Source organism: Gopherus evgoodei, chromosome 3 (assembly GCF_007399415.2).
Source record: "Gopherus evgoodei ecotype Sinaloan lineage chromosome 3, rGopEvg1_v1.p, whole genome shotgun sequence".
Classification (NCBI taxonomy): Eukaryota; Metazoa; Chordata; order Testudines; family Testudinidae; genus Gopherus; species Gopherus evgoodei.
In genome coordinates this window covers 14785053-14805784 of record NC_044324.1, presented here as the reverse complement: position 1 = coordinate 14805784, position 20732 = coordinate 14785053, and the positions used below count along the sequence as shown (strand labels likewise).

At 41.3% G+C, this 20732-nt stretch overlaps 1 protein-coding gene across 8 annotated transcripts in view; it reads left to right on the top strand.

Moving 5' to 3' along the window:
- Positions 1-20732, top strand: part of NCOA1 (nuclear receptor coactivator 1) — a 344103-nt gene that overhangs the window by 29102 nt on the left and 294269 nt on the right. The window lies entirely within an intron of this gene.

Here is a 20732-nt window from a genome sequence, read left to right as displayed (position 1 = left end):
TGCTAAAATGACGTGCATAAGCTTTCAACAGTTAGATAATTCCTTTCTTATGCAAATTAAGAAATGGGTCCATTGTAACATCGGCGTATGTGTGACATCCACTGAGTTTTTCTTCAGCCGAAATCTCGTTGAACAATTAAGAAAGGAGCTAAACAAAATTTTAAAGGAGCTAAACACTGTTTTAAAAATAGTGACTCTGTGTACATCTCAAGGGATGTTGTGAAGACACCAAATTTAAGCAACTCTTTCCTCTTATCCACTGATAAAACCCATGAAAAATTATTTTTCCTTCAGACAAGTGTTTACATAGTTTAATCTTAATTTGTGAACAAAAAGAGTAAATTATGTTTTAAAACAAATGTCTTAAGTATATTGGAGAAATTACAAACAGGAAACCACAAAGAAATGCAGCCCATGACATGAATTTGAGAGAGGCTGGAAACTTTCAGAGCTTCACTGGTTTAACCGAGTTTTTCCTCGAAAACATTAGAACTTAAAACAATTCTGAAAATCTCTTCTCACTGTAACTAGTATTGAATCACTAGTTCCAGCAACAGTGTCAAGGGCCAATTGGCCCTTTAAGGAGAATCAAGATGTAGCTTGCCCATGATGGCCCTCTGAAGACTCACCGGAGTCAAGGTGGTTGTCCCAGGTGGCTGATAATGGTGCACCTGCACCCTATAAAAAGGCTACCTGAGCTCAGCTGGGGAAAAGCTCTCAGGAGGAAAGTACCTCTGATGAGAAGAGAGACAAGGTGGATGAGGTAATGTCTTTTACTGGACCAGCTGCTGTTGGTGAGAAGAACAAGCTTTTCAGCTTGCACAAAGCTGTTCTGAGAAGCGGTTTGTAAGGGGGCAACCCCAGAGGGAGTATGTCCTCGGGGAGGGAACAGGAGTAGCCATGAGGAAGGGAACTGAGAGTTCCAGAGAGAGAGAGAGAGTCTGTTTCCCAGTTGCCTGGAGCAGGAGTATCTTGAAGGGAAGGAATCTGAGGGAATGTCTACACTGCAGCGGAGCGCAAACCTCCCAGTGCGGGTAGGCAGATTCATGCTACTTGGGCTCAGGCTAGCATGATAGCAGTAACAGTGTGGATGTTGGCGCTCGGGTCTCTCAAGTGTAGGTGGGTCAAGTGGACTTACTGGTGTGAATCTGTCTACTTGGGGTGGGAGGGTTGCTTCCAGCTGTGGTATAGACATATCCTGAGACTGTTTCCAGGAACAGAAGAAGAGTATTCTGGGAGAAGGAATCAGAGACTGTCCCCCAGGTGAAGGAAGTGGGGTTATCTGGAAGAAAAGGAACCAGCAATTGTTTCCAGAAGAAGGGAAGAGGACTCTTGAAGGGAGGAGCCAGAGGTCATTGTCCAAAGCTAGTTGCACCAACTGTAGGATGGTGGATGCCCTGGAGGTTCCTGAGTAAGATCTTGCTTAAGTTTGTGTTAATTTTATGATGTCCGTGAATGAGACCCTCTGAAGGGGAAGCACTCTCTGATGCGGAGATTTGTTTGGACTGGCTTGGGGAAACTAAGGCAAGGTTTGCCTGTGGCACCAGTCCCAAGTGCTAGGGGACATGCAGCCAGAAGCAGAGCATCCACACGGAGAAACTGAAATAGATATTTTAAAACCTCTTTTAAAAATTTAATATTTGCTATCCAAGGTCAAACTAATCCATGTAGTATATTTTTCTTAAAGGAAAAAACACTTCAAATCTATTGGCTCTGCCTCACAAGAAACAATATAATGTATGTGGCTCACTTCTGTAACAAAATGGACTTCAGCTGCAAGCTTCTCAGGGGTTATTTTGGACAGTTTGAGGGCAAGAGTTGTCAAAACGTCAAGTACTTCACTTGTGTAGTTCTCTTATTATAAACAAATATTATGCATTGGAGAAGTTCTTGTCAGGATATTACCAGCCTATGCTAATAGTGAAATATTAAACACAACTCTCTTTCACGCAGAATATCAACTGGTAAACCTCTGGTGCTTTATTTTTTAACTAGGGTGGCTTCTCCCAGGGTCTCTCACTTCTTCCCCTGTACCCACTCTACCTCTGGAGAGGGAGGTCTGGATAAGATGCTGTTTCATGTGTTGGCCAAAGAGGATCACTTGAGTCAGAGCCCTCTTTCAGTCAGGCTGTGTGAATTGCGCGTAAGTCCTATGTTACAAACTTGTTTAAGAGTTGTAACCAGGGAGTTCAGTGGTTTCCAGCCTTCTGTGAGAGCTCCTCTTGTAACGGGTTGGTAGATAGTTGTATGTTCGTTATAGTGATGCCTAGGGGTCCACCACCGTCCGGGCACCATTGTGCTAAGCACTGTAGAAATAGAGTAGTCAATGCTCTCTGCCCTGAAAGAGCTTGCACACTAGACAATAGGGACAAAGAGTAGGGGAAAGAGAGAGAGAGGGTCTATATACCAATCACTTTGTACCGTTTCCTGGTACAGTTCATTTTATTTTCAGTCAATTAGTTGTAGTGTCTATTCTTCTTCTCCCTGCAGTTGCCTAGTCCAGTGTAGTTTTAGCCGTCTTCTATGCTGATCTAGCAGTTAGAAACAAGAGGAGGAGCCAGCAGCAGCCTGCCAGACAGCTCTCCATGGACCAAGTGCATCATAGACACAGTTTTTGGGAGTCGTTGCACTTGAGTCAGAGTGGATGTAGATTCTTCCCACCACTGCTCTTCTTCTCTCTTGTCTCCACACCCCCAGCATAGCCTACCTCCTCACCCCATTCCCAGGTTGAAAGCATTGAGTTAGTGACAATGGTTGGCTCTAAATGTGGTTTGTGTCCAACGTGGTTAATACTCTTAGTAACCGTAGCAGCTGAGTGTTTTGCCCTTGCTATTTGGGTGCCTTCCTCTAACCAGTTCAGCACTGTTTTTATTGAAGCCTAACCCCCACTCCCAAATAGCGTCCCTGTAAATGGCCTGGGTGGCCCTCCTTCCAGCCCAGCATTCTATGCCGAAGACATTCCAGCGTGCATTGTTACATATACTGCTGAGTGGATAGTCTGTGGGCATATGATCTACTGCAAAGGCACAATGGGCCTGGTGTGCATGGGGAAAACTTCCCCCAGATTTTAAAATCGGTTCAGCTGAACAGATGAAATTGGCTGGCACTGTAGTGTAGATGAGAATTCAGGCAGCTTGAACAATTTCAAATGAATGTGTCTCAAAACCATCTCAAGCTGGTACTGCAACTGGTGTGGTAAAATATGGTTGTGGGCTACACACTGTGGCTCCAGCAAAATCTGTTTAGCTGAGCTGTTTTAAAACCAGTTGGAATTTTTGGGGAAGATTTTCCAGCATAGATGGGCCTGTGTGTTACATGCTCAGATTTCCCCAGCACACATAGCTAGCTAATATCAGAGGGTAGCCGTGTTAGTCTGGATCTGTAAAAGAGCAAAGAGTCCTGTGGCACCTTATAGACTAACAGACGAAATCTCATGCTCCAATACATCTGTTAGTCTATAAGGTGCCACAGGACTCTTTGCTGCTTTTATAGCTAACTACAAACATGATTAGGAATCGTGGTTGGTACAAATTCATGACCACTTGACACATGACTGTTTTGGGAGGAGGCAAAATGCTGCTGTGTGGGCACAATTCAAATGAGTTTGCTGTTCTCACATTAGATGAGTGTCACAAACTAGTGAAAAATATCAGATTGATTTTTATTATAGACAGGGCACGACGCTCATCCCTCTTTTACTAGGCCAGCACAGAGCTGGAGTTCTGGTCTTCAGCACAGATCTTTGGCTCAGGAGCACAGTGCGCTGCAGCTAGGCTGCTTGGAAACTTTTGCAAACAAGGGAAACTGTTCAGGGAATTTTTTCAAAAGCCAAAGCATTTTCCCTTTAAAAGAATAGCTGTCACTTTAAGCAGATATGTGTTATGGTTAAACTTCTCTAATCCTTATTACATGTCAGTATAAAAATGCCCTCAGTAATATGACCCAGCAGTTCCTTGAATGCTTTGCTAAACAAGTTGGGCCACCTCTGTTTCAGCAAAAATCTGTTAAATAGCCTTGGTGCATAGATAATATTGTTGCAGTTTATTCTCTTTGGTTTGAAAAGGTATTTGGTGATCTGTGCTCTACTAACTTTTCAAAATAAAGCATAATTTCAAGAGATTCAGTATGTCCCCCACACATGACCCTGGCTAATTTTAAAATATGATTACTTGGAAACATGCAGATTCTGTGGAAGTCTCCTTTTCTTTGTTCTGTGCCTTCCACTTTTTTAAAGAAAATAACTTGAAATTTATAGGTGCTAAAGAAACAGGTTGTGCAAGGTGTTAAGAAAACTGTGTGAATTGCTGAACCACAATTTGCCTTGTTAAATTAGGATCATTACCACATCAAGTCAGTAACTACGCAAGCATTTTAATGTCAGTTCTAATTTATTCTGTGACTCTTGTCATTTTCATATTCAGGTTCAAAATGTTTGTAAAAGCTTGCTGCATATCATCGGTATTCAGAATTCAGAGTTTGTTAGGTTCCTCCAGGCAGGCACTGTGTGAGCAAAGCACCTCGCTTTTGAAAACCCCATATTTAGGGGGCACCCAGCAGTCATTGTGGCAGGGGCAGTGGATGGGGTAAGAAGAGAAGCTGTAAAAAGCCAGCTGCAGGGCAAGGTGGGGCCATTTCCAGGCAGAAGATGGACCCTACTTTGATTCCATACCTTTTGTTTTTCTTTTTTTTTCACTGAAAGGCAAGGAGAGGCAGGGAAAGAGGAGAGGAAGAAAACCGAAAATGGAGAAAGGGCAACTGAGAGAGAGTAAGAATATGCTGTGAATGGTAAAGAGAAGGCAATGAGCTACTCAGTACTGAAGCTAATGAAATTGATTTTATTTAAACATCTTACATTGTATGTTGCATTTTCCTAGAAAACCTCTCTCAGCTGTTATCTTGTGTTGGAAGGGAAGGGTGTAGCATGATGCTGTTGTATCACAATCACTCCCCCCTAGTCAGGCATGTAACTGGATGAATGGAACAGGTCTCGTTGAATGACCGAATCAGCACTGTAATCACTACATAATTGTGTGGTTGACAGAGAATGCAATAATAATGCAGATCTGCGATCAGTATAGCCAGGTAAACAAGAGAAATGTTGCTGCGCACAACAGTAACCAGGTGGGTGGAAACTGTCTGTCCTTGTACTGTCCGATGTGACTTATGTGGTGGTCCAAGACAGGAAGATGTACTTAATACTACAGAGGTATATAACATTCTTCCCTCCCTCCCCTCACCCCCTGAAAATTTGAAGCCCTGTTACTGCAACAAGGTCCTGAATTATGAAAAGTTGGTCATCCTAACCAGCAGTATTGATCTGCATAGATACAGTTTATAGTAATTGGCACTGATTCTCTGGATTCCACAGTGATACGTAAGGGTTTATTCCTCTTTTCTGTTTACTTGGTGGGGGAACATAAAAGGCATTTGTGACCTTGTTTGTTTAGATGGCAAATCAGTTGTCCTTGTTGCCAGTGCCTTGATGTCAGATACTTGGGCTTTATGAGAGTAACAATGAAGTGGTGTCTCTGTGGATGGTAGCGTGCTTGACTGTGATTTCTACTCGGGTGTACAATTCTCCCGTCCCCCAGCAAAGGCTCTGGGTCCTGCTGACCCTCCCTCTAGCTATTTTTGCAGACTACTTGCACCACTCTTGGGTTGTGCCAGATGTTTTTGCTGGAGAGAGAAGCATGATGCCTCTCTTGAGGCTAGACATACTGCCTCTGCAGCCTACTCAGGCCCTGCTGGCCTTAGCAGATATGATCACTTGTGTGTATGGTGCTGGCAGTTGACTACCTGGCCAGACAGGCTGAGTAATAAGAGCACGCTGGTGGATAATATTTCCATGAATAGAATTCTTTAGATGATTATAAAGGCTGGGAAAGTAAATAGAGCCTTTAGGAGGGATTAGAGGGTATAGGTTACAGTGCATTTGTCAAGGTGTATGTTTCTTTACCTCTCTTCGTCTTGTCTGATCTGTCAGGTCTAGCTGAGTGACTTTAAGAGCTGTCTGATGCCCAGCCCAGTCAGGACTGAAGTAGTGTTAGCAGATTCAGAGAAACAAATGGGAAAAGGACAGCATACATCAGTTCTCCTGTTGAAGGGCAGACACTTCGTGTCTGTCACTTGGAATTTGGAGTTGGGAATTGTGTGAATGGTCCGAAAGGGTTGCTGGAAAGCAGGTAAAATGAAAAAGAAACTGGGGTGTGTGTGTGGACAGAGTGAAAGCCTAATGGAGTGGGGAGGGAAGGGAGAGAGGAATAGCACATCCCCCAGAGGCTTTGTCTTCACTGCCCAAAGTGAAGCAGTAGTTATAATTCTGTAGTCAGCCTCATTTCAATACCTGGAAAAGGTCTTGAACAAATTATTAAATCATCATTTTGTAAACAGCTAGAGCATAGTGGAGTTACAAGGAATAGCTAACATGGGTTTGTCAGGTGCAAATCTTGTCAAACCAACCTAAATTCCTCCTTTGACAAGGTTATTGGCCTAGTGAGGAAGCTGTAGGTTGATATATCTTGATTTTATTTATTTATTTGATAAGGATTTTGATACAGTCCCAGACAAGGTTCTCATAAGCAAACTAGGAAAATGTGATCTAGCTGAACTTTACTGTAAGGTGGGTTGCACAACTGGTTTAGACATTGTCCTCAAAGAGTAGGTATCAATGGTCTGCTGTCAAAATGGGAGGGTGTTTCTAGTGGGGCTCTGCAGGGGTCAGTCCTGGGTCTGCAACTAGTCAATATTCAGTCAATATTGTCATTAATGACTTGGATAATGGAGTGGAAAGTGTTCTTTTAAAGTCTGTAGATGGCACCAAGCAGGGAGGAGTTGCAAGCACTTTGGAAGACAAGATTAGAATTCTAAACAACCTTGAGAAATTAGAGAATTGGTCTGAAATCAACAAAATAAAATCGATGAGGAGAAGTGCAGAGTGCTACATTTAGGAAGGAAAAATCAAATGCGTGACTACAAAATGGGGAATAACTGGTTAGGTTGTAGTACTGCTGAAAAAGAACTTGGGGATCACAAATTGAATGAGTCAACAATGTAATACAGTTATAAAGAAGGCTAATATTCTGGGCTGTAATAACAGGAGTCTTGTATGTAAGACATGGGAGTTATTTATCCCACTTTAGTTGGCACTAATGAGGCCTCAGCGGGAATACTTTGTCCAGTTCTAGGTGTCAGACTTTAAGAAAGATGTGGACAAATTGGAGAGTCCAGAGGAGAGCAACAAAAATGGTCAGAGGTTTAGAAAACCTGACCTGTGAGGAAAGGTTAAAAAAATTGTGCATGTTTAGTCCTGAGACTAGAAGACTTGGGACTGCTAATAATCTTCACATCTGTTAATGGCTATTATAGAGATGATGGTGATCAATTGTTCTCCATGTCCACTGAAATTCGGACAAGTAATGGGTGTAATCCACAGCGAGGGAGGTTTAGGCTATTTATTAGGAAATGCCTTTTAACTGTAAGGGTAGTTAAATGCTTGAATAGGCTTCCGAGGGAAGTTGTGGAATCTCCCTCTTTGGAGGTTTTTAAGTACAGTTTAGAGCAGACAAACACTGGTCAGAGATGGTTTAGATTTACTTGGTCCTGCCTCATTACAGGGAGCTGGACTTGATGACTTCTTGACGTCCCTTCCAGGATGGTTTCCAGGATTCTGTGCTTAGGCAGTCTTGTCCATTTGCATAGCTTGGGCATTAAATGCATAGAACTACATTAATTTGGTGATAGGTTTACATGTTTAAATTTAAAAAGGCAGCAAATTCAAAAGTTAATGTTCTAGTAATACTAACTCTCATTCACATGGTTTTTGATTAATGGTATGGTTGTTAAATGATATAGCCTGCACAGTGTGCTTTAATAATTCTGGGGGTATGTCTACACTAGAAACGCAAGTCAGTCTATATTACGTCGACTTACATCCACTACAGTAATTACTGCTGTGGTGCATGTCTACACTACTCTGCTTGATTGGTGTTGCTTGTCCTCTCCTGAAGAGCTTCCTCCGACCTAAGAGGGGCAGCGTAGAGAGCTGAGAGCCCAGGCTCCCAGTGGGTGGCTCTCCCCCTGCTCCCCATTCCCTGCTGGGAGCTGGGGGAAAGCCTCCTGGGGCTTCTTGGCACCTCCCCGTTCCCCAGTGGGAAAGCTGCCTGGGGCTTCTTGGCACCTCCCAGTGCGCGGCTGGGAGCTGGGTAGCCTTGTCAATTTAATGGCTCAGGAAATTGACATGGCTGCACACCTCTGGGTGAGGGGGCTCCTGGGCGTCTCGCCTCCGCTTTCAGCTGGGAGCAGGATCCAGCCACCTGAGCTTCTCATCCTGGCTCCAGCCGCCCAGCTCTCCGAGGGAGGGGGTAGGCTGTAGCTGAGACAAGACAGCCAACAGCTGATGTAAGGAACGCAATGTCTACGCAGACGAACTACACCAACATAAGCCTTACATCTCTCGTGGAGGTGGAGTTATGGCAGTGTAGTAGGGCACTTATATTGGCGGAGGAAGGCTGTAGTGTAGACACTGACATAATTAGGTTGATGTAAGATGCCTTACTTCGACCTAACTGTGTAGTGTAGACCAGCCCTAAGAGAACCTTAACTTTTCTGTCTGGGTCTTGTTTTAATGTAACCTTTTTTTTATAGGCTCTTGTTTAAAGCAAGTATTTCAGACTTTCAAGTAAAGTTGATGCAAAAAAAATCCTGTATAAAACAAATCTCTATTTAAACTAAGGAACATCTGTTGGAATAAGGAATTATGCTGAAAAGCATGCAACTCCTGCAGCATTATTTTGTATTTCATATTGTATTCCGTAATAATTCTCACTTCAGTAGAGACTACAGCAGTGATGTCAGCCAGGATTCTGTGTGTTCTATCTGTCATCAAAATTATAGATTATAGTGAGCGTTGTCAGAATCCTAAATGTCATTGGTGATTGTAGTACATTGCTGATGAAATTCTGCAAAAAAAGAGCCAGAGTTTGGAAATTCCAAGAAGGCTGTGTTGAATGCTGTATTGAAGGGTAAAACCTTTCTGTTTCTTTTGAAAGCCCTTTGAAGTCAGAGGGTAGAGCTTTATAATAGTAAGAGTGCTTTCTCAATTGTTGGTCTTCTAATGTATTAGCACCGCTTCCTGCTGTGATGCTATCCAGATTGCATCCAACAAATTGGCATGAGGATATGAAGTGGATTATTGTAGCTGTAATGGGGCCATGAAAATTATTGGAAAAGGATCAAAAAGGAAAATTTCAAGAAGGAAAAACAAATGTGATACCAACAGCTGTGGAAAACTGCTTTTGTTTGTTTAATAATATATACCTGTCAGGAATTGTGTTCACCATGAAAGCAGATTAGACTCCATAAACTTCAACAAACCAAAATAAGCTCACTGTTCATTCCATAATCTTTTAAAATAGGTGATGTCCAGATTCTGAGATTAAGATAACAATATATTACAAGTAGGGGTATTCTTTCAGTGTAAGAACTTCCTTTATTGTTGTCAATATGAGGAGGAACATCATGGAGTATTTCGAAGCTGGTAAGTCTGTATGAGTAGATACAAGTAAACTAGAAGTTTCTTGTGATAGGACAGGGTGAAGAGGCCTATAATGGCCAAACTTTAGAGGAAATGGGAATATCAGCAGTACTTGCTTGAATCATAAGTGAAGAGATGAGGTTTAAGATGCATGGAAAAACTGTTATAGCTTCATTGAATCCAGTGGAATTCTGATAATTTGCACCAGCTGAAGATCTGCCCCAGGGAATTTATTGTAGCTGGTGGAGATGGTGCATGGGAGAGAGATGAAGCTCGCTTGGGAGAACTGGGAAATGAAACAGAAATGCTTGAGGAGCATAAGTAAATAGCAAAAGAATAGTGAAGTGATTGAGGGAAATTCTCTGGTAGATCTCAAGTACAGAAGTGTAGTTGTACTCTGGACTTTGAAATGATTAAGAAGTTAGTGGAACCTTCAGAATGGAGATGAGATGTGCTCAAAAGCGGGTGTCACTTTGTACGTTGGTTGGTTGTTATGAAACACAGCAGCATAGGCCAGACACCACATTTAAGAGCACCTGTGTGATAGCGTGGAGTATCTTCATGATGAAGAGACCAGAATTACTGGCTGATAAGTAAAACAAATCAAACAAATATTGAAAATAAAAAGCTGTCTTTTTAATTTAAAAACAAAAAGGAGGTAGGGACTCTCACTTGCTATGAACTTGCTATGCAATGTGAAAAGTCAGTGCGTTTGCGGGCTTCAAGAGACTAGACAAATTAGGAAGGTGATAAACCCTTTCTGAATGCAAATGGTGATCTAGACTACTTTGTGCAGTTATGGTTATCTCAGTAGCAGAGTTGCCAATAAGGAGGAATTCAGTGAAAAGCAGCAATTGCCTGAAAGTTTGGGGGTGTTAAACTATGATGAAGATTAAGAGTAAACATATATCTTAACTAACTCTCTTAAGGAAAAAGGGAGGACTGACAGAGATAATCCTCTATATTTGAAGGATGGTGACATCTGTAATGGAAGAGGATTTAGATGTTGAGGTCCAAAGTAGTATCACTAGATCTAATGGGAAGGAACTGACTGAAGGAAATTGGGCACCGAGTACTGGGAAGTGTTTCCCAGTAGGTAGGCTTATAGGACAGTGAAATAGACTCAGCAATGAAGTGGTGCAAGCTCCATTGTGTGAGTTAACAAAGCACTGGAGAATAGACTAGAGGAACAATAATAGCTTGGTTGTGGGATGAACAAAATGACTTAATTGAGCTTTTCGCTCTCTAAATTCAGACCTCTATGGGTTATATAACCTGCCCTATTGTTAATGAAAATTAAATTACCAATAAAGGGGAAACGGCAGAGCAAAACAACATTCAAAAGTTGGTTCTATTTAACTGTCCCGCTCAGATGAAAGGAACTTTTAACCCCTTCTTAGCTCACCAGTTGTTTCCAACTCAGAGTTGAGAAACTCATTCTTTCTGGAAAAAAAATCTTATCTCTAGACATGCTGTGTATCCAAAAGAGGAAAAAAGTACAAACTTAATTCTGTACAACCAATCTCCTGTGTTACATTTCTCATAAACTTCTGTAGTTACATGAGTAACCAACTTAAAACACACTAAAAAAATTGTATTACATTAGATTGATTGGAAAAAAGCATGTTCAGTAGCCTGCCTGCCTATAGAACACTGTATAAAGAGATTAGATGGACCTGTATGTTAATAGCCTGCCAGAATTCTGAAAGAGAGTGCGTAGGAGGCCAGTAATGGGAGCAAAACCAATGTCATATACATTTTTAACTTACTGGAAACTTTACTTATCAACCTTTCCTTCCAGTCCTTAGTCTGACACTCCTACACAAAAAGTTATCAGGGTAGACTCTTGAAGGCCAAAAGCTTATGGTGCTGAGTATTGCAGAAAATCTGGGTATGATAAATAAAAAGTAAAAAGGCAACCACTCTGTTTGGCAGCTTGCTTGGCAGTTTCTGCAAACAGACCGAAGGCTGAATGGCCCATGGAGCCTGACCTCCACTATTGTCCTGAGAGTTAGGAAGGATGGTTTCATGGATAGTGCACTCCTACTGGGGTGTAGGAACAGGACCTAAGTCTCTCAGCTTAGCCACACACAGCCTGTCTGACTTTGGACACATGATCTATGCTGAGCCTCAGTTCCCCATCTGTAAAATGAGGGTAGTGTATTAATAATTGTGAGATGAGAACCATATAACTACCTTGATAGACCCCAGGCCACTGATTAAATGATTTAAGAGCCGTGTGGGAAAACTTGAATTGCTTCTGCCTGTACTCTCCTTTTCTGTGGTTAAAGGAGACAGAAAGCCACACTTCACCATTACTAATTTCCCTTAAAAACAAAAACAAAACAAAACAAAAATCCCCACCAAAACCTAAAAGCTGCCAGAGCAGTTTGAATACCCTCCCTGCTCCCAATAAAGGAGTAAATAGAATTCTAGTAGAATATTTCTGTTATGGAGGCAGAAGCCTAGATTTGAAGTCACCCTGTTCTTCTCTTGATTTCCCCCCACCCTTTTAAATTAAAAACATTTGGTTAGCTCTGTTAATTCACTTGTGTTCAGCACTATAAAAGAGTGGTCACTACAAGTAAATAAGTAACAATTATTTTATCAAATGAAATAAGTTTCACCCATATCACTGATCAGGGACAAAAATGAATACTGATAAAAATTGGTTAGAAAGACTGAGGAAATAACAAGGACAGTGAAAGAGTAGAAATAATTGACTTAATCTTCAAGAAGGCTTTAGATCTCTTGGACATTAGTTTCTGATGCAGTAATGTAAGCAGCTGTGGTATCGATATGAGACGCACAGTTGCATTAAAAAAAGGCCCAGAGATGAAGGTCAAAGTTAGCAGTAAATAGTTACAGATTTTGTAGGAGGGAGGTGGCAAGAGGAATGTCACAGGAAATGATGTTAACGTGCCCCTGATCACATTCAAACTGTATCAGTGACTGTCAGGATTAGCTATGTGGCCAGGTTTATAAATCTGCAGGTGAGACAAACTAATTTAATTATAATAAAATATTAACCCAATTATGATACTATGTCCAAAAAGACATCTAGAGGAAACAGGCATGAATTAACAGGATGGCTTCTGCAACTTACTGTAGAATAATGTGGAGTAATGTGGCTAGAAACTGAACGTTGGCAAATAGAGATCATGTTTTTAAATGGTCACAGATTACAAAACGCTGGTCAGGAAAAGGATCTGGAGTTGATAGTTTACGGAAATTTGATAGCCTTGTTAAAGCCTGGTAAGAAAGCAAAGAGTGCTGGGATGACTAAATATTGTCCAAATTGGAAGAAATCTTTGACCATGTGTAAAGACTAGGGGGACAATTTTGGGCCCCATATTAGAGAAAGGATACTGAAGAATTGGAGCAGGAAAAATAAAAGGAGCAAGCAGGATGGCAAAGACCAAGTTTGGAAAATTTAAGCCCTAAAGTTAAGTTTCAGGGAAAATATGAGGGATTGATAGCAAGGGATGTGAATGGAAATGATGCAGCCTTTACTTTAGCAGTTGCAGCTGCTCTCCTGGTCATTATCAAAGGAGAAATTGAGGAAGCATGTTTTGAGACTTTTAAAATGTTGAGATGTACCCATAAGAAGGATGCCAAAACAAACTTCCTGAGATGGCAACTAACTCCTGAAACAAGAGGGTGAAAGTGGAAACTGTGTATAGAAGAGACTATCCGGTGGGACATGTAAATGGCATGACCCACCGGAAAATATCCTCCTCATAAAAACTCTGGGAAGTGACTCCAAAGGCATGCCTGCTTATCTAGAGAAAAGGTCAATCTTCTGTGAAAAGTGCCAGAAATTTGTATATTAGGGGGATGGGGAGTATGGTCAAATGAGCAGCACAGCTGGTGCTGCTGGGGAGAGAAAAGTCCATGCAAATAAGCTCCCACAAACTCTCTCTTGGAGCTGTAAAGCTTGCAAGAACTAATTCAGCCTTAGGGCTGAAATGAACTCATGCACAGTTCATGGATATGGAGTTGTACAGTTCCAGCTTAAGGGCTAGGGGCATATTGAAGGCTGTGTTTTTGATTCGCATGTGGGATTGGTTGTGAGCGGGAGAATAGCAGCATCTCTGTCTCCTGTAGTTGAGGGTGGACTGTGAAGAGTAATTGTCAGGTATCATAGTCCTTTCCTTTTGTCTGCTTTCTGAAACAATATAGAAAAATTGGGGCATTGCAGTAATGAAATTCTTCTTGGCTCACAAGTAAGATCCCACTCTTGTGTTAGAATGTCTGGCATTGTACTGAGCACACTTTATAGTAAGACTTCAAATGAATCGAGAATTCACTAATCTCATAGTAGAATCAGGCCTCTTCTCCCGAAGGTGAGAACTTGTCTGCACTTGTGGGGACAAGAGCATTTGTATCTTTCTGATCTCAACATCTTAACTTGCAAAACCATTCTTGTGGCCTACAGATGAGCTTGAGTGCGGACGGACATTTTACAAGGCCCCTAGATAAGTGGTAATGGTGGGAAAATGATCCTTTCAGCTGCTTCCAGGAGAGTGAATCTGCTTAAATAGTAGCTGGATCTCAGGCTGATGTGTTTGTTATATTAAGATAATAGATCCTGGTCTTGAAAAAAATCCACTTGCCTGGGGTAAACAGGAATCTTTCCTGGACAAAGGTCATCTCAGCTTTCATTAAAAAAAAAAAAAAAAGTTGTCTCTTATGATTAACAGCCTTCCAACCACTAAGTGTAATTGGTGCTGTGATGGCTACCTTTATTTCATCCCAGTGCAGTTGCTGCTACTGCTTGGGGGCGTGGCCACTAACTGCTGTTAGGAGTAAGGTCCCCTGAGCGGTGTCTCACCCTATGCTGTGTAGTAGAGTTTTGGGAAATGCCAGTCTCTTGTGAAAGCTCCCATCAGGGGTAAACCAGCCCAGACAGGGCTCTGTGTGGGGCCCCTGACAACTCTATGGAGGATTCTGTAGAGGGAAGGGGCACTGCTCCTGATATCACCGTCAATTTCCAGAGTGCTTGGTGAGGTGACAGTGGTCCCTGTTCTCTTTTAAAATACTTCTAGGCCTAGGGTAGGAGGTAGATAGTCTGCCATAGCTGGCCTTCAGGCTAGCTGGGGCTCACTACTACTCAGCTTGCTGCTCCCTCTTCTGTAATTGGCTGGAGGCCTGGTCCAGGAAAAGAGCAATATTATTTTTTATTATAATGGTGCATAGAGGCCTCAGTTGAGATCAGTGCTGTACAGCTATATGGTAGAGATAGTCTGCGTCCCAGAGAGCCTGCACTCCAGGGTTGTAACAAAACTCAACAAGTGGATGAAACAAGCAGGGGAAGTAGGGCAAGGTAACAACAGTGTGAGCATGCTTTCCTGTCTGCACAGTGTAGCTTGCTCCTTGCCTAATCTCAGCCCCATGTCATCCCAACAGAGGGCTGTGAGGGATTAAGTGAAACCTTCTTGCTTTCCCAGCAAAGGGCTCTGGATAGTGGAGTGATGGACGGGGGTGTCTGGCATTAATTTATTGGAGATGCTATATTAATTGGAGATCAGGGTTTAACTAGTGGATGACTGGAGTTTTTGGGCCCAAGCAGTGGGAGTATCTGACCAGTGAAAGATCCTGTAAGAGGTGGTGTGGCTTGGGGATGGGATTCAGGACTTGAGGTACAGTTGTATTTTTATCCTGGCAGGTTGGTTTAGTGCTTAAATTAGGAGGTGTTGGTCAAACTTTAAAAGCCCTGGATAAATCTGTTCTGAACACTAAGGTTTCCCCTCTCACCAACATACACACAAAGGAAACATCTCAAAACAAATAATGAAGCAGTGTTATTTAACACCTGTTGTAAATAGAGAGGGGTAGTAACCAAAACCTTGGGGTCAAACTCACCCAAAGATTGGGAAAATTTGAATCCTGATACTGCAGCTGCTTCTGTAATGGCCCTCAAGCAATGGTAGTAATCCCCTAACTTTCAGGCTTGGGCTCATGCATTTCTAGATCGACTTTCTCTGCTTTTGCCTGATCGTTTTGTAACTTGACTGTCTTATTTTGCTATTTCATCCTGTAGAATTAAAGCTTCCAGCGACACTGGAAGTGTTTGTTTTAGGTTGTGCACTCTTCTCTTCCAGGCCTTTTTCATGCTGGTAGTAAAGTTGACATTACTTTTTTGCGATTGGCTCAAATTTTCTTCACATTGAAGGGACAGTACTTATTTGGTGTAGGTTAAGTGTCCATTTTTAATTGTATTTGTATTATGGATTTATAGTATGCAGTTGTCTTTAATTAGTGTTTTGAAATGGATGATTCCCTAGGGAAATGTTTTGTTCTGAAATGAATATAAGGCTTAGTTTACATAGTATGTGAGCAGTAATGTAGAGGCCTTTTGTAAATACAGTAAGACACTTACTAAGGTAGTTGCTTTTGTTGTGTAGACAAACAGGATTGAAATACTCTTGTGCAATAGCTGCAGAATGGGCGTAGGGAAGGGGTATGAAATGTAATTTAATCAGTTTGCTGTTATAAACCTTGGATAAAGTGCTGTTGGCTCAGTGATCAGAGCTTTCTAGGTCTGTGCCATGTTTAAATGTTTAATGTATCAGATAAAGAGTTTATTGTTCAGTGTCTTAGGGCTAAAAGAGAGCCTTGGCAAAGGTGGCATGTCTTGGAGTTCTGTGTGATGTCCTAATTGATTGCATGGCCCATTTATTCTTGGTGGCATATTGGTTTACTTTGTAAACTTAAAATTGGTCATGTGAGATATACATTAAGGTCATTTGATAAAACTATTAACTTGCAGGCCATGCATGGTCTGTAAAATGGATGTAAGAATTTGGAGATCTCATGGATTTTCTCTTTAACACTTTTGATATGCTTTTCTATGGTCTGGCTTTCACAGAGATGAATTTCAAGGTCTAATTTATCTCTGACATGATTGTATGTCCAAATGCCATTTGCTAAAGGAAGTCATTGGGTGCTGCAATATGTTGACTTGAAGAGTTTGTTTTCTCAACTTGTCTGATTTGCTGGCTCACTTTGAGAGGCACCAAGGGGGAATCAAGAAGCTATAAAGAAAAAAAACAACCAAACAAAAAAACCAAATCCCAAGACTCTGCTGAATATCCTTGTCAAAACTACAGATATGCAGTAATTTGTAAGCAAATTCTACAAGCCAGAGGAGATATCAGGAAATTCTCATTTTGATAATACTGGCTTTAAAACTCTCATAGCAATGTTGCCTATGTCTGCTGACTGATAGTAGGAGTTCTTTGCAGCCTAGTTTGTAGGATGATAGCTTTCAAGTATGATTGCTAACTTTCCCAAAAAGTTATTTTTCAGCTGTTCCTAATGTTTTGCCTCTGTGTGAGTAATTGTACAGAGGCAAAGCTTGTATAAAAATAATTTATTGCTGAAGATTATGGGAAATAAAATCAAGGTTAGCTGATCCTCAGAAATTAAAGTTTCCAGTTGCTGTCTCAATTAGAATGTCAGTGGGTAAGTGCTTGAGGTCCTGGCATTCATAGGAAGGAGAACCAATTCATTTTTTTGGATATTACTGAGTTTAAGAACATTTATTGGCATAATATAGTAGTTGACTCTGCTTTGTATTATCATGTTTATTTAACAACCATTGTCTTGTGTGCAACTTGTTTTTGAAAGTATGGATTGCCTTGCTTTACCTGTCGAAGCTGCATTACTTTCCAAGTGGCCTTGCAGCTGTCCTGGGTGTTTTTAAAATGCGTACTCCCGCTATATGTTAACATACAAGGTCTCCAGGAGAAAATTATTTTTCAATGTGATTTAATAGTGATACAAACCATAAAGACATTCCATAACCAGAAAACCAAAAGCAGCGCTAGGGGTTACATTAAGTAAAAACAGAGGAAGGAATGTTCTAATTGCAGAGTCTTCATTAGTGGTGGCATTGCACAAGCCATGTTGACTTTTAGATCACATGTGAGTTTACAAGGCAAACAAAACTATATATGTATTTTTACTTGTAAATCTGAGCAAATTTTGATGTGGAGTAGTTGAGAGACAACAAACAGTCTACTCGTTAAAAAAACAAGTAAAGAATAGTCATGCTCCAAATTTGTTTTCTTTGCATGCTGGTGGAAACTGCTTAAGGATTTTTGTAACATAAATGTAGTAATTTGTTTTCTTACTGTTGCACAAGGGATTTTGTTCCCATTAGCATTAATGGACACTAACCAGATAAATCCTCCTGACATTGATGGGAAAGGATCTGTTACTATACATGCACTGCTGCAGCAGATTATCTCGGTAGACCAAAGTGGTTCCTGTCAATCGGATGAAAGCCTGACTTTAAAAGAAAAAACATGCGTAGTCTAAGGTTCCTGTCGTACATTTGGGAGCCAGAATATTGTGTTCTGTAGTAACATGGAGATGATGAAGGGATTGTTTATATAAACAAAAGTGAGCCAGACAGTACTCTTAGCATTAATAGCCTTGTGCCTGAGTGCCTCATGTTGGAGGCTTTGCTCCCTTATGTATTTTGCTGGAGGACTCTGACCCACATCATATTATGGTTCCAGAGACTTTAGCCTCTTACCACTAAGTACAACACTAGTAATGGAACTCTCCTGGGGCAATGATTAACCTCTAGGTGATAGCATTAGGCTCTGCTTCTCTGAGGCAAGAGGAATATATATATTTTTTTTTGGCTTGTCCCAGGGGAATAAAACCCTTGGCTGCACCACTGCTAAGAGAGCAGGAAAGCCTCCTGATGAGTTACTATACTGCCATGTGAAAATCTAGGCTTTGGTCTTGCTTGTCCAGAGGGAGTTGCTGTTCAATGGCATAGGACAGTCAGCACTGGTAATGAAAGACCAGGGGGATATTATTTGTTGTTTGCTGCTGCAAATGTGCTAAGTACTTGGAGACAGGCATGAAGGCAAGGGACCTAGTTTGCAGGGTTTTACAATTTTAATAATAAAAATAAAAACTCACTGGTGAACAACTTTTAAAGAAATGTGATTTGAAGGTTTAACTGACATTCACCTTATCTGCATGAATTTCATTACATTAAAATAAATGGAAAAAATTATGCATCTCATATTTCTTAGTGATTCATTAGTTGGCACATCTGCAGAGGTGGCAGGCAGGTGGAGGTTCATGGGACTTCACAAACAGCTGTTCTGAGGAGGAGAGGGTGGAGACTCCATTGAACTGGACCTCGATTGGGAACTACAGGCAGAGGGGTGCCGTCTCCAATGCTTCTAAGCAGAAAGGTTGTGTTCACGATATATTGATGATGATGTAGCATGAGAGTGTGGACAGAAGAGCTCTTTGGGTGGCGATAGGGATTCTAAAACCTACAGGTTAGGGAAAACTTTTAGGGGCTGGTTTTTATAAGTAGGAAGCCTAGTCTTTTTCTGAAAACTCTCAAAGTCAATGAATACAGTGGGAAAGTGGCATGGGCCTCAGGTTGCAGAAATCATGGTCTCTGCTGCATTATAATATACAGTAGTGACTTTAAAAATGTTTCTCTTGTTTGGCTGTAAGTAATTGATCATGGAGTATATCTTGTGTGCATGATTAATACACAGAATTAAACTAAAGCAGGTGTCATGAATAATCTCTAATATTTAGTTCACATGACATTGGCTGCCACTTTGCCTTTTCAATTTTACAGTTTCATGTTACCTGCACTTCTGCCATTATGCAGATTTACTCCCTTTTAGAGAAATAACTCTTCAAAAAACCTTATGAATTACTGATCATGTGGGATTGCATTTTCATTATACTTATTACCACTTAATCAATTAAATATGTTTTCATCTCTCTTTTTGTTTTAAGAAGTCAGGAACGGGAAGTGTATTGATTACTTGTTTTGGACATATGCATTCAGTAGTCTGGAGTCATTTATGTGTTCAGAATGCACAAGAGCTCAAAAACATAAAATATTAATTACATTGTGCTGTATAAAATTAAATGTAAACTAAAAACATTTCTGTAGTCATAGAGCTCTGATTTGAAAAGGAGCATGTAAAAAAAAAAACAAATTTCCCCACACTGGAGTACCATAAAACATATGTTTTTTTGTTTTTGTTTTTTTATAATACACTTTTTTATTAGATTAAGAGTACTGTAAAACTAATGCATGTCAGAAGAATACTGGCGCAACAATTAAACCTCAAATCCTTTTCCCACTTCCTCCATCAGTATATGAGGCGTTCATAGTTTAAAAATAAAAAAACAACTTCATCTAGGAAGGGCCAGACCAAAAAATCAAACAAAATATGACGCAGTTAAACAACTGAATGTTGTATCTGTATAATGCATCTGATGTAGGTTTTGCATGTAGGAATAGATTTTGCCACCTTATTTGCGTTGAATGTCACCATGCTTCATGAACAGACCTGTTCATATCTGTGGGGCTACTGTGGAATATGGTGGCGGAATTGGGTACAAAACTAAATGTATCCAAGTGGTGACCCAAGAACCCTTAAAGCCAAGGAGATACAGTAATAGCAAATGAATCTCAAATGAAATCTAGTGTCTTACCAGTTATTAATATCATTGTGAAGTGTATGTACTGTGACAGACCCAGACCAGTGTGGTACAGGAGTCTGGTAGAGGGCAAATATACTGGTCACTGGATGAGTAGTTTTCTGTTCCCTGAGTGACCAGAGTAGGGGCTGCACTGGAGTAATCAGGAACCTGCTAGAACCAATTAAGGCAGACAGACTAATTAGAACAGCTGCAGCCAATCAAGGAAGGCTAATCAGGGCACCTGGGTTTAAAAAGGAGCTCACTCCAGTCAAGCAGGGTCAAGCCAGGGGAGAGGAAGTGCATGTGAGGAGCTGGGAGCAAGAGGCACAGGGAGCTGAGAGTGAGAGGCTGTGCTGCTGGAGGACTAAGGAGTACAAGCGTTATCAGACACCAGGAGGAAAATCCTGTGGTGAGGATAAAGAAGGTGTTTGGAGGAGGCCATGGGGAAGTAGCTCAGAGAGTTGTAGCTGTCATGCAGCTGTTACAGGAGGCACTATAGACAGCTGCAATTCACAGGGCCCTGGGCTGGAACCCGGAGTAGAGGGCGGGCCCGGGTTCCCCCCAAACCTCCCAACTCTTAATCAGACACAAGAGGAGTTGACCCAGACTGTGGGGAAGATCACTGAGGTGAGCAAATCCACCAATAAGCGCAGGACCCACCAAGGTAGAGGAGGAACTTTGTCACAGTACAGATACTATGTAAGTAGTTATG